A 14,162-nucleotide genomic window follows, 5' to 3' on the forward strand; every position below is an offset into this window, starting at 1 on the left:
CCTGAAAGTGAAGATAATTGGAAGGTTTATTTTGCCTCATCTATTAAATAGGGAAGAATAAGATCTTTAATTACATTAATAAGAAAATAATTATTGATAGTCATAAATAACGTCTCATTTCTGTTCAGAGAAACACCTGACCCCACAGAACTATGGAATCCATTTAAAACCTAGACAGATTTTTTTTAATGACAAAGACAAATTCTGAAGGGAATAAGTCAATCACTGTAAAATTAAGGGTGCTGCTTCCTTTATTAGGTATGAAAACCCACAGAAAGAGGTGATAAGACTGGGAACCACCTGAGAGTCAGGCTGGGTGTCCCCCATCAAGGACTTCCAGCTTCATAGAAACCAAACAGCGGGCAGCACCCAGCAGAGACTCCTAACATGCAGAAGTGGCTCCCTGCCTTACCCTGCTCTCGTCAATCCCAGACTTCCCTGGGCACTAGGAATAGTGATCTGTGCCCCTTCCAAACCTGTGCCTACAAAATACCTTTTTCCTCACTGCATGTGTTGTGAGGGTTTGGCACAGGGCAAGATGAAGCTAGCTAGCCTTCGGGCCTTTCCCCTGCTTTCCAGTTCCAGGCATCAACCTTCATTTCAGCTCTTCTGTTTAATCTATCATTTTCTGGCTCTCCCCTACCTCATTCCAGCCATCCCTCTGTCCAGGGGCAGCTTTTATCCAGGGCCTCCTCTGCAGTTAGCTCCTCCAGGATCAGTTCCTCTCCAGGGTCAGCTCTTGGGGAATGGTTGACGCTAGAGGAGTAGCTGACACTAGGGAGGAGCTGGCCCTGGGGAGGAACTGACCCTGGATTGGTGCTGACCCATAACGAGTAGCTGACCTAAGAGAGGAGCTGACCATGGAGGGACAACCAAATTTAGATTCGAGTTGACCTTAGGGAGGAGCTGAGCCTAGGGAAGAGCTGACCTTTGGGACCTGCTGCATCCTCCTTGCCCACCTCTGTGTGCCTGGCACCCTTCTAAGTGCTAGGAAGGCCTAAAAGAGGCTCACAGATGCCAGTCTCCTGCTCTACTTCAGAGGATAGGGAGTTCATAGAAGGAACTAGCCTTGTCCCTAGACAGTACAGTATTTCTGCAGAAGTACAAGGGTCTTTAGCTGGGTGTGGTGGCACATTCCTTTGACCCTAGCAGGAAAACTGTCTCATATTCAGTGTTAGCCTGGGCTACAAGTAAGAACTGTCTCAGAAAAATGAAACAATCATGAAGGCAAAGGCATAAGTCACAAACAATCCCACACCAGTTTGGAATTATGGTTAATAGATTGGTTATTTATTTAAAGGGGAAAAAAACTTACAGATCACCGGCCCAGACAACAGCCCTCTGCGCAATCAGGAAGGGAGTCTAGTCGCCGGAAGTGGAGCAGGAAGTAAGAGAGAGTGAGGAGGGAAGTGGCTGCTTTTTTTAAAGAGAGAGACCACACTCCAATGGGCTGGTATCTCAGCGGCTATTGGCTAGAGGAGCGGAAGGACCTCCCGCAACACAATCAGAAAGACCCTCATCCTCTTTAGGCTACATATGGGGGTGACTATCAGAAAAGGCCCTCCAGGGGCACTGAGAGTCAGACTTCTCAGCCACCTGCCTACCCTCCTGAGACTTCACAGGCTAGGCTGACCTGATGCCCATTTCCCAGAATAAACACAACATCAAACAAAAATCATAAATTGCATCTGAGACTGTTGCCCCCAACTCGTTCATATCTTTCTTGCAATTCCCTGCCTTTCCCAAGCCAGCTGTGTCAGAGTACATCTTACAGGTCACAGGTGCTTGCTCAGCCAGCTGCAACCGTGAGAAGCCAGCACCGACTGTGGAGAAGCTCTAGGCACCGGTTCTCTGTCACGAGGGAAGGGCACTTCTCTCCATCTGGATCCTGGGGGTTTAATACTTAAAACCCTTTATAGGCCCCAGGACTGACATTCCTAGCCAGGATGAGGGTAGAGAAGGAGGCTTGCCCACAGCACAGGCTGTGACGGAGTCGCACGGGCCAACTGTGGGGATGGAGCCACAGAAATCCACAGACGGTGGAGGATCAGCTCCTAAGGCTGCGGAGCTCAGCTGATCTCAGCAGGGCACAGTGGTTAGCTGGCAGCCCTCAGAGAGCCAAGCCAACCTGCCATGGACAAGCCCCCATGTAACGTATCTGGAGTCAGTTGCGAGATGGCTCAGAGAGGATACCCCAGCCAAGATCTTTGGTATTGCTACACAGGATTCCCTCCAGCAGGGCAGCCTTGGCTTGTACCCATAGACAAAAGAGGGGACAGTGAAATTCCAATAGCGGACCAAGCTGACCAAACCTGAGAGAAGGCCACTCCAAGGTCTCTCCAAAGGATGTTATTGCAGGGGTAAGAATTGGGACCACTCATTACCGACCTGATACATTGCTCAGAAATGCTTCTCTATCATCCTTCTCCCAGTGCTTCCAAACTCCATCCACCTTCCAGTTTCACCTATAGCATGCAACATAAACTGCTTCCTTATGACTTCTGCTTGCTGTAAGGACCACTACTTCCAATAGAGACCCCTTCATACATTCTGGCTTACTGGGCAGCAGAATTGCCCTATGCGAGGTACTTCTAGCACCTTCTAGGACTGCCTATGTTTTATCTCTGCCATTGGGAACTGAATGTCATGCTAAGTGAGGGTCATAGGTCTGACAGTTAGGACATTTAGAACCCCTGAGCACTCCCGGGGTGTTTGCCAGGCTAGCTGCTCTGGGTAGTTGTTCTTACAGACATACGATGGGGCCAGGGTGGATGGGCTGCCATGAAGAGCTGTCAGGTAGCAAAAAGTGAAACAGGAGAAAAGTCAGTTCTGAAGCCCTGCTCTCTCTGCATGGGCACCATGGCACAGCACGAGGACTGGACTTCTGTCACCATGGCCCTAGCCAGTACTTAAGCAAGGACTCATGCCCTCCCCATCTGCTGGCATTATAGCTGCCATTTTCCCTTCTTCAGTTTTTTTCTTCCAAATTCTGACTGTTTTTCAAGCTTGGCTCAGGTCATAGGCAGTCCTGTGCCATTTTTCTTTTTCCTTCTCCCTCCAGGGCACAGATGGGCCTCAAGGTCCCTCCTACCCTTCCCCTGAGACAGGACTCACATGGTTCCGACAGGCCATAGACCTCAGGCTTTCAACAAAGCAGAGCTCGGTCTTCATGTAACTAATAGGCACACCTGTTGCTTAAGTGAAAATCCATCTTCCACTTCCTTGCAGGCAGGATCAGCAAGATTGCGTCTTCTGGAGATGAAAACCACTTTAACATTGCCTTCAGGACCTTCAGGCATCTGGGTCGATGACTGGAGGGGTCAGATTTCCCACTTGTTCCAAGTCCTCTTGTCTCTGAGAGCAGATCACAGCGCATTTCCCTGTTTCATGGATCCGAAGTCTCACCCACACAATGCGAGATTCCAGGTGTCCTCAGCTCATTGCTTATCATATCACGCAGCAGTCCTGAGATCATGTAGACGAAGAAGTATGGCTTTGCTTTCCCTTCCAAATAAGTTAGAATACTGAATGGACCTATCTCCATCCACCAGAGTGTCTCCAGGCCCTGGAATTCACCTACAGGCATTCTGCATGTTGTCCCCTAACAACCCCTCCCTGCCTTCTATTCAGAGCCTCCTATGCCAGAAAAGGATGCGCTATGTCAGTGTACAACTGTAACCTAACTTCTGTGTCCCTGGATGAGAACGGCTCACACATCCAGCCTCTTTTCAATGACACAGCTACTCTTTAAAATTGAGAAGAAAGTTCATTGGGCCACCAATTAGAGCTGGGCTAGCTAGGGACCTCCATCTTCTGCAGAAGTTAGTTGGCCTGTTGGAGCTTCACCCACATATTCATAAGCAGCAAGGGGAACACAACTCATATGGAGAGCTTTAGTTGTCTTCTGCAGGGCCTCCCATCTTCCAGCAGGTCAGCCTGGGTTCCTGATGTGGGTCTTGGGGGTTTAGCAGCTAGAGGAGTCCAGATCTAATGTCCAAGTGCTATGAGTCTCTACCACCACTACCCCTTGGTTCAAGTGGACTGCACAGACTCACTACAGGGATTCCCAGGGGAAAGAATAGTGCCTACCACCCATATGTAAACCACCAAACACAGAATCTGCTTGTAAAAGGTTGACATAGCCTGAATGAGAGCTCTGTGCATAAACATGCATGCTCACACACGCACACATAAGTACACACATATTCACACACACATACATGCAGATACCTATACATGCACACATGTGGACACACACTACCATGTTTACAACATGCTCATACATATATGCATACACATATGAACACACTCACACAAAGTACATGTGCACACACATGCACACATAAGTTCACAGTGCACACACGTGTACACAAATGCATGCACATTCACACACATATGTGCACTTGCACAGATGCATGCATACACATATGAAGCTGGACAAATGTTCCCATACCTTGTAACAAGAAGCAGTCATATATGTCTCTTGTGCTGGCAAGGACGGATCTTACAACCACCACAGCATCTGGCATGTGAAGTTCTCCTCCAGAGTGACTGAAGAGGCAGGCCAATTGAGTCTTGTGGCTTCCTGCAAACCTCCAATTTCTCTAACATTCCGATGCTCACCAGCTCTCCCAGATGTGGGGCTTACATAGCAGGCTCCAAATCAACTAACCATGAGAGAAGGTTCTGACCAGACTCCCCCCTCTGAGGAAGGCCGTGCTCCAGGGTGTCCTGTGGATCAACCTCTGACCATGAGCTGTCTGGAGCAGGGTCTCACTGTGCCCTTGTCCTGCACATTCTCCCTGGTGTATCATTTACCAAACAGGATGTCCACCTCCACACAGGCAGAAAGTACTACAGCAAAAGTTACGACACAGGAAGGAGATACGCCTGGGCAGCAGGGAAGGTCTCTCGGGTTTAGTGACATTTGAGCAGTTTGTGGTCATCTCTGTGGACTTCAGAGAGCAGGTAACAGACCCTGAAGGGCAGGAAGAGATCAGGGAAGTGAGACAGGACTGGCCAGGGCAAACTGGCCATATCCTAGGACCCTTGGAAGGGTTTCCTGTGTTTATCAACATGGGAAGCACCCGGCTGTGGTGGTTGCTGCTACTGTACATAAGCCACAAGGTGGACAGCAATGACCAGGCAAGAAGCAGATGATGGCAGGATGGATCTGAACACAAGTGACCACTGTGACTTGACCAGCTCTACAGTGGGTTGGCTCCTTTCTTGGGCTTCTGTGTTCCCATGGGTACTCCGCCCCACAATGTCTCTCCTGTGGGGATAACATGTCTCCTATATGGACTATGCTCCTCCTAAGAGTACCATGTCCCTCCTATGAGTACTGTGTCTCCATGAATACTGTGCCCCCCTATGGAGGCAGAGCCCCTATTCTGTCTGCTGAAGACCTCCTGTGTAGACATCATGCTGACAGGCTTCTGCTCTACTCTAGAAACTGCTGTCTTTACTCAGCCTCCATGGGCATGCCAGGCCTCAGCTGAGTCTCTTGCATGGAGTGGTAGCATCTTAGCCTGATTTTCCCTGGCCCCGCCTTTCCCTTGCCATGGAGAACATGCTGTGTGTTCAGCCTTGGGGATCCAGAGATTCACAGGACTGGACCCTGCTCCCAGTGGTGCAACTCACTGGCCCTCAGCAGCTCCTGTTCTGCCTTCTGAGGACAGAGCCCCGCAGAGGAACTACACAAAAAGAGAAGTCTGTAAGGACTGCATAGAAATTGAGTCCTCTGTGGTAGAGGAGACAAATAGGGGTACAAAGAGCCGGGGTGGGGACAGGGAGGCCAAGTGTCCTCTCTCCATGTATCTTGGGGGAGGTTATCAGAAATCCCTGAAGGTTCAGACTTTGTCTTCACTAGCTTCCTGCCTGAGAGAAAGACAAAGGTCAGGCAAGGTTATGTTGAAGCCCTCTTCTTTACCATCAGACACCAGCAGGGACAGCATCATGGAGAAGTTGCCTACAGAAACCCTTAGAATTTCTTTGAGTCCCAGATAACAGTGTCTGATCCACAGCCTCAAAGAACAGCTACTGAGGCCTGCACCAGAAAATCTGAGGGTCTGAGACCACTGACATTTTCCATGTCTTCCCTCCGTGTGTGGTCATAATTGGAGGATCCTGAGACTCTCCTCAACATTTTCTGACTCCTGTAGCAATCAGTGCTATCTCCAGGCTCACTGCCCTGCTTCCCTGCTATACAGAGGAGAATTAAAACTACCTTTCGGAGCCAGGATATGGTGGCTGGTGCATGCCTTTAATCCCAGGACTCTGGAGGCAGAGACAGGCAGATTACTGTGAGTTCTAGGCCAGCCTAGGATACACAGAGAGTTCCAGGATAGGCTTCAAAGGTAAAGAGAAACTCCGTTTCAACCCCTACACAAATACTTTTTGAAGCTGGGTTGATGGTAGCTCATGTCTTTAAGCACAGCACTAGGGAGGCAGAGGTCTACAAAAACTAGTTCTAGGACAGCTAGGACTGTTACACAGAGAAACCCTGTCTTAAGGAAATAAATGCCTTTAGAATGTCATCTACAATTTTAATTTGTTTTACTTCTGTGTACTTGTGTGTATCTGCATGTGGATATGAGTACAAGCACCGTCGCAGGCCAGACAAGAGCATAGGCTCCTTCGAACTGGAGACACAGCTAGCTGTGAGCTGCCCAGTCTGCATGCTAGGGACTGAACTCAGCACCTCTGCAAAGACAGCAAATACTCTAACCACTGATCCTTCTCTGCAGTCCAGTTACAACCTTTTAGCATGAGTTTCCCAGCTTCCCTTGCAGTGAACATTGTCAGTGTGACATCCAAGGAGAGAAGAACCAGAGCACGTGACTTTTGCCCGAAATCTCTGCTCCCTCGTTCTCTTCCCTTTCCTTCCTCTTCTTCTAAGGAAACAGAGGCAGGGTGAGGCATCCATTTGTGACCATGAGGTATTCACAAGGACAAGGGTAAGGACAGATGACTCTTGTCATGCTGCTCCTGACCAAGGGCTGCGCATCTGTCCCTCACCCAGACAGTTCCCAACCAGTTCAGAGAAGGAGGTTTTCCATCTTGCTAGAACTCACCTGCATCTCCGAGAATAACTTTTCCTAATGTCAATAATGTTCAATAGGCATCCCACTCAGTACTTAGGACCTGCCAAGACTGGATGGATTCTGAGAAAGGCCTTCTGCTTTGCTGGCAAGCGATTCTGATGTGAAATCATTCGGGTGCAAGGCAAAATAGCAGTGTATGGCAACATCATAGAAACAACCAGGATGCCAAAGTTTACCAAGTTTGAGAAATCCACAAGGAAGACTAGTGGTGTGGGCTTGAATTATCCAAGAGAAAACGTGTATTTTGTTTTACTTACCTTGTGTGCACATGTGTGTGTGTGAACCTGTGTACCTAAGTGTGTATGTGTGTTTGTGCATGTCTGTGTGTGTATATTTGTGTGTGTCCCCAGAGGTGTGTGTATATGTGATGTGTGTGTAATAATGGGGGAACTCTGTCAACCAATCACATCTAGTTAAGGCGTGGCTACCTGGAGCCCAGGAAGAAAAACTGGGAGGACCCAGGTGGCACTCTCTCTGTGCAACTCCTGCCAGACAGATAGGAAGTCGGACCTCCCACTCTTGTGGTATGAGTTTCCCCTTATAACCATTAAAAAATATATAATTGTTATACTTGAGCTGGCCTGGTTATTTATTGTGTCAACCTAATTCGCAACATGTGTGTGTATGTGGGGTGGTAGTAGTGATGGTGGTGGGATTTGTGTGTGTGTGTGTGTGTTGTGGTGTGGTGGTAGTGATGGTGGTGGGATATGTGTATGGGGTGTGTGTGTGTGTGTGTGGTGTGGTGGTAGTGATGGTGGTGGGATGTGTGTGTATGTATGTGTGTGTGTGTGTGTGTGTGTGTGTGTATGTGTGTGTGTGGTGTGGTGGTAGTGGTGGTGGGATTATGTGTATATGTGTGTGTGTGAGGTGTGATGTGGTGGTAGTGGCAGTGGTGGGATGTGTGTGTGTGGTGTGTGTGTATGTGGTGTGGTGGTAGTGATGGTGGTGGGATATGTGTTTGTATGTGTGTGTGTGTAGTGTGGTGATAGTGGTGGTGGTGGGATGTGTGTATGGGGTGTGTGTGTGTGTGTGTGGTGTGATATGGTGGTAGTAGCAGTGGTGGGATATGTGTGTGTGTGTGTATGTGTGTGTGTGTGTGTGTGTGTGTGATGGTAGTGGCAGTGGTGGGATGTGTGTGTGTGTGTGTAGTGTGGTGGTAGTGGTGGTGGTGGGATATGTGTGTGTGTATGTGTGTGTGTGTATGTGTGTGTGTGTATGTGTGTGTGTGTGTGATGGTAGTGGCAGTGGTGGGATGTGTGTGTGTGGTGTGTGTGTGTAGTGTGGTGGTAGTGGTGGTGGTGGGATATGTGTGTGTGTGTGTGTGTATGTGTGTGTGTGTGTGATGGTAGTGGCAGTGGTGAGATGTGTGTGTGTGGTGTGTGTGTGTAGTGTGGTGGTAGTGGTGGTGGTGGGATATGTGTGTGTGTGTATGTGTGTGTGTGTGTGATGGTAGTGGTGGTGGTGGTGGGATGTGTGTGTGTGTGAACGTATGCTATGTATGTGCAGATACCTCTGGAGGCTGAAAGAGGGCACTGGACCACTGTCCTGAACTAACTCCTGGGCTGGAGTTACAGGAAGTTGTGAGCCACCCAGAATGGGTGCTGGGAACAGAACTAGAGTCATCTGGGAAAGCAGAGAGTGTTCCTAATCACTTAAGGCATCCATCTCTCCAGCCTCAGAAAGTAACTCCTATGAGTCCCATGGAGACTGTTCACACCTTCGGTTACTGTGCTGGAGTTTATGTAGACACAGCTTCTTCCCTGTCAGTCCCTCCCCCTAACACACACACACACACACACACACAGAGAGAGAGAGAGAGAGAGAGAGAGAGAGAGAGAGAGAGAGAGAGAGAGAGAAGACTAACACAGATTTCCACCCACTACTGTAGACCTGAACCGTGCTAATTTGTGTTTATTAAGATATCTTTGGCAAAATGAAAAAACCCTCCCCAAAGGACCTTACTATCCAAAGAGGCAATTAACTTGCAGATCATTTGGATGTTAAGAATAAGTCAGAGCATAGACGATTCACAGCCGAACTGGCATTTGAGAAATGAATGAAAATGCCATGTGCTCAGGTAGTCAGTTGACTGTGATTTACAAACATCCTCCCAGGAGCTCTGCAGTGCCTCAGAAGCGTGCTGACTCAGCCTGAGTGTCCAATAGTGTTCTACATTTCTGATGGTGGCCTGCATGTCCAATGGTGCCATGCATGTCCAATGGTGTCCCGCATGTCCAATGGTGTCCCGCATGTCCAATGGTGTCCCGCATGTCCAATGGTGTCCCGCATGTCCAATGGTGTCCTGCATGTCTGATGGTGCCCTGCATGTCCAATGGTGTCCTGCATGTCCAATGGTGCCATGCATGTCCAATAGTGTCCTGCATGTCCAATGGTGCCTGCATGTCCAATGGTGTCCTGCATGTCTGATGGTGCCCTGCATGTCCAATGGTGTCCTGCATGTCCAATGGTGTCCTGCATGTCCAATGGTGTCCTGTATGTCCAATGGTGTCCCGCATGTCCAATGGTGTCCTGCATGTCCAATGGTGTCCCTGCATGTCCAATGGTGTCCTGTATGTCCAATGGTGTCCTGCATGTCCAATGGTGTCCTGCATGTCCAATGGTGTCCCTGCATGTCCAATGGTGCCCCGCATATCCAATGGTGCCCTGCATGCCCAATGGCGTTCTTCCTTTTCCTCTTTACTCCTGTTTCATGTCCCTTTGATTTCCTCCTCTTCCTTCACATCCCAATGGCTGAAGTTACTGGAATTAATCACTAACTAGAAACAATATGGCCAGACTGGAGACTTGAACCTGTAACCTCAGCTACTCAAGAAGCTAATGCAGGAGGCTCAGACATTTACAGTCAGCCTGGGTAACTTAGTGAGACTTTATCTCAAAATAAAGAAAAAAATAAAAGCTGGGGATAAATCTCAAGGTACAATGCTTGCCTAGCACAGGCAAGGCCCCAAGTTCAATGTCCAGCCCTGAAAAGACACAGAAATGAAACATGCACAGCCGTGCCATGAGAAGTTCAGCTCTCAGGCCTTCTGAAGAATATCGCCTGGGCTCTGTTCTGTGGCTATGAGGCAAGCATTTGTGTCAAAGAAAACCCAGGTCTTGCAAAATGGGAAGAAGATGGTTATTTTGGATCCATGAAAAAAAAAGGACTCTGCTTAAAATAGCTAGAGCAGATGTGTTCTTCCATGTTTTTTTCAAAAATAAGATGTTGCATAAGAATTGCACTGCGGGTCAATTACCTAGCACCGGACTTACACGGGGGATACCAACTGTCCTCAGTTACCATGCCCCTTCTACCCTGAGTATGTAATGTCCAAGAGTCACACTGTCATGATATGCTGGCCCATGGATGACTGAGCTGCGGCCATCATCCCGACACCCAAAATTATGAGCTCTCTGACATCTGACAAAGTGGCAGCTGCCAGTAGAGCCCGGAACTGGTGTTTTCCAACACGAGCTCATCGAGGAAAAGAGCCTGTTTGGTACCTGTTTGGCTCTGAATAGCACTGTTTCATGAAGTATCACTGAAGTAGATTTGTGATTGTACCTGTTATTTGCATGGCATTTCCAGCCCAGATAGATCATATCAGACTGTACTTTTCAGCTGAACGTGTTACAGTGTTACATGAAGTTCACCGGGAGCCACTGCATGGCAACATTGTTGTTAGGATGGGACCCTTTGTTTTTCTAATTATTTGCCTCTTTCCAACCCTAATAACCTGTGCTCAACTTTGCCCAACTTTTTCCAATAGCTTTGAATGCCTTACAAAAATATAAAGTTGGATGCCACCGAGTCCTTCATTCCAGTTGTCTTCTTGATGTGAAGTCACAGCAGAGTGAGAGCCAGCTTCTCTCTTTGAGAACAATGGGCCCCAGGAGAAGGCTGGAACCCACATCTGCCAGAGCTTGTGGTTCTGCTGTTTCTCCTTCCTGTCGCCTTATCTCAGTGTGCTTTCAAGTGTCAGGGAGGCAGAGTCAGGCTCACTTCAGCACCGCACGACTGAAGTCTGGTGACCGTGGTTCAACTTCTCTGAGACTTTCTTAGCTCTAATGTCTACATTATCTAGCAACCGCACTTCTGGGCACACAAACGAGAGAAGCAAATGTGAGCCTGAAAGAGAGAGTTGTACATGCATGTCTGCAGAGTTACTGTTCACGCCAGGAGCAGAAACACCTGAATGTCCATCCACTGTAGAACAGATGCAGGCCCTGTGTGCTCCATACATGTAGTGAGACACTGTCAGTCTTAAAGGACACTCTAGCATGTATTAGGACGTGTGTTTGCCATGAAGACACCATGCTGAGGGACATGAGTCTGCCACAGAAAACCACACACTGGGGAAGCCAGGTTCATAGCAGCAGGAAAGCAGGTGGCAGAAGCAGAATATAGTCACTTGTTGCTCAGTGGATACAGAGTTCTAGTCTTGCAAAAACAAAACTAGTTCTACAGGCTGCCATACAATGATGAGTTTAAACCTCACATTGCTGCTCTGTCACACAAGGGTCATACGGCTTCAGTGTTTATGTCACACTGATGTTATCACAATTAAAGTTTGCAAAATGCCAGCACCCACTACACTTTGAGTTAGGGCAGCCTTCAGGGTGGGCCTGCTTGCCCAGCCAGTGCCCTGGTGTCTACAGCTTGGCTCTTTATCTGAGGATACTGTAAGAAACACGCCCCACCCCTGGAAACATAAGGGACATTTCTTTCCTGTAGCTAATGGCTCCAGAAGAAACACTTTCCTGTCACTTTCTTACTCACTGCCCGAAAGGCATCTGCTGGGAAACCTTTCTCCCTGCTCCGCAATATAACTGAGGCTCCCAGTCCGAGCTCTTTGGAGAAGCCTGGTGGGCTGATGGTTTCACCGTTTACATTAATATAATAGTGGGCAGCTGAAATTATTCCATTTAACACGACAGGTATTTTCTGGGCTAATTTAAAATTTCGAGTCATTTTCTGGGTTTCAGAATCAGGTCTTGTGTGACTTTATTCCATTCGGGACATTCCTATCTTGTAGTTTCTCCTGGGTGGTCGTGAAGCATCATCAAGCACAATGTGTAGAGAGGATGTTGGGAAAGCAGGGGATGCTTTTCTGGAGGTGAGTCATGTGACTGACCCAGATGCTGGCCAGCAGGCTTATGTGAGGACCGTGCTCTCCAGCCAGCTCCACCAGGTTCTCCACAGCCTTTCCAGAAGCTTCAGATTCATCTTCTCTTCCATGTTCTCTCCTGAACTTCTAATCATACTCCTACCTCACAGCCTACTCCTTACATCCTTCCTATCCCAAGTCTGACTTCCTAGAAAGTGAGTCAGCATACAGCTCCCTCCTAGGGTCCCCCTGACTCAGAATGTCTCTTCAACTTTTCACCTTTATAGAAAGCGCCCACCATGGGGTTCAGTGATGAAGACAGAGCCCTCTGGATCTATCATTCTGGAAAACCCCCGTTAGTACCCAGAGGTGCACCTCTTAGCAACCCAATCAAGTTGACAGTCAGGTTACCCATCATAAGAGGCCCACACATCTCCTCCAACCACTAAATAAAGCCCATCAGTATAGCCTCAGAACCTAAACAGACCGTCTCGAATCACGGCTACAGGCTGAGGATCAGCAGTCCCCCTTAGCCACAGCGACTATGTCCCCAGGTCCCCAGGAGATGCCTGAAGCAGTGGGCAGCACCAAGTCCTGTACATGCTTCTTTCATTTGCACAGAAGTTTGTGATGAAGTTAAATTGATGATATAGGAACAACAAGAGATTGGCAACAATAAATATTAATAAAGTAGAACCACCATAACAATATATTGTAATAGTCTGCCTTTTTCTCAGAGTATCTTCTTTTATTTTGACCCTTTTACTTGAAATACTTTCTTGTTTGTTATAGCATACTTGTATCACCAGGCCATTGGTAGAAATGCAATTCTCATCAAAATTCCAACATCATTTTTCCTAGAAATGAATCTGAGAGGAGATACCATGATCAGAACATACTACAGGAAAAAGCTATTTTTAACTAAAAAAGGAAAAAAAATCTTAAACTTCATATGGAAACACAAAACCAAGGATGTATAAAACAAACTTTAATAAGAAAAGAATTATTGAAGATGTCGGACTCCCATATTTCAAGACATATTACAGGTAAGAACACTGCCAGGCACCTCGTGAGCTGGCCTTTTCTCCTGTACACGCTGGTGGCAATCGTCCTGTTCTGCCTGCTGTTATACTTCTGCAAGGAGAAGAACGCCAACAGCATCGTCATGATTCTCCTCCTGATGCCTTACTTGGTTCCATGACAGTGGTGAAGGTCAAGGCTGTGTCAGGGATGCTGGTGCTGTCCGTCCAAGGCAACTTGCAGCTGGACTACACAATCTTCTACGTGATGTTTGTGTACTATCAGGCCACGGTTTTGAGTCGAGCCTCTCAGATCTATGACTCCTCCTTGATGGCCAGCGTAGGCTATATCCTGTCCACCACGGCAGCCATCACAGAAGGTGCAACCTGGACTTCCTTGGGGAGAAAGCGCTGCACATCTGCGTGTTTGCCCTGGGGTGCCTCATCGCCTTCCTGGGTGTGTTCTTAATCACGCGAAACAGGAAGAAGGCCATTCCGTTTGAGCCCATATCTCCATGGACGCCATGCCAGGACTGATTGATGGGCTCCCTTGTCGAGTAGCCCCAGCGGCACCTGCTTACTGATGAGGGCGCTGGATAGCTGGATCCCAGATAGGTATGCTGGACATGCCTGCAAGAGGAATGACGGTCCAGCCTGACCTCAAAGCTTCTTTCTCCTACAGGGCCTTGGAAAACAATGACAACATTTCTGAGATCTACATCCCAGTCACACTGCACATCATGCGGGAGGAGCATAGCTCCAAAAGCAGCCCTGGAAAGGCCCCGTTCATGTTACAAAGATTATTCCTAAACACATACTGCTACACCCATAGATCACTGCATTGCTCAGCCCTCACCCGAGAAGCCTCTTCTTGAATTAGATGGGATTTAACATAGGAACTCACAACAGGACAAAGTGCAGAACGTGAG

The 14,162-nt window shown here is 48.1% G+C and overlaps 1 pseudogene; it reads left to right on the forward strand.

The window, feature by feature from the left end:
• The first annotated feature begins 13,226 nt into the window (after positions 1–13,226).
• LOC142839553 (NIPA-like protein 3 pseudogene) lies at positions 13,227–13,817 on the forward strand (annotated as a pseudogene).
• The last annotated feature ends 345 nt before the right edge of the window (positions 13,818–14,162 follow it).

This window comes from Microtus pennsylvanicus, chromosome 21 (assembly GCF_037038515.1).
Source record: "Microtus pennsylvanicus isolate mMicPen1 chromosome 21, mMicPen1.hap1, whole genome shotgun sequence".
Taxonomy (NCBI): Eukaryota; Metazoa; Chordata; class Mammalia; order Rodentia; family Cricetidae; genus Microtus; species Microtus pennsylvanicus.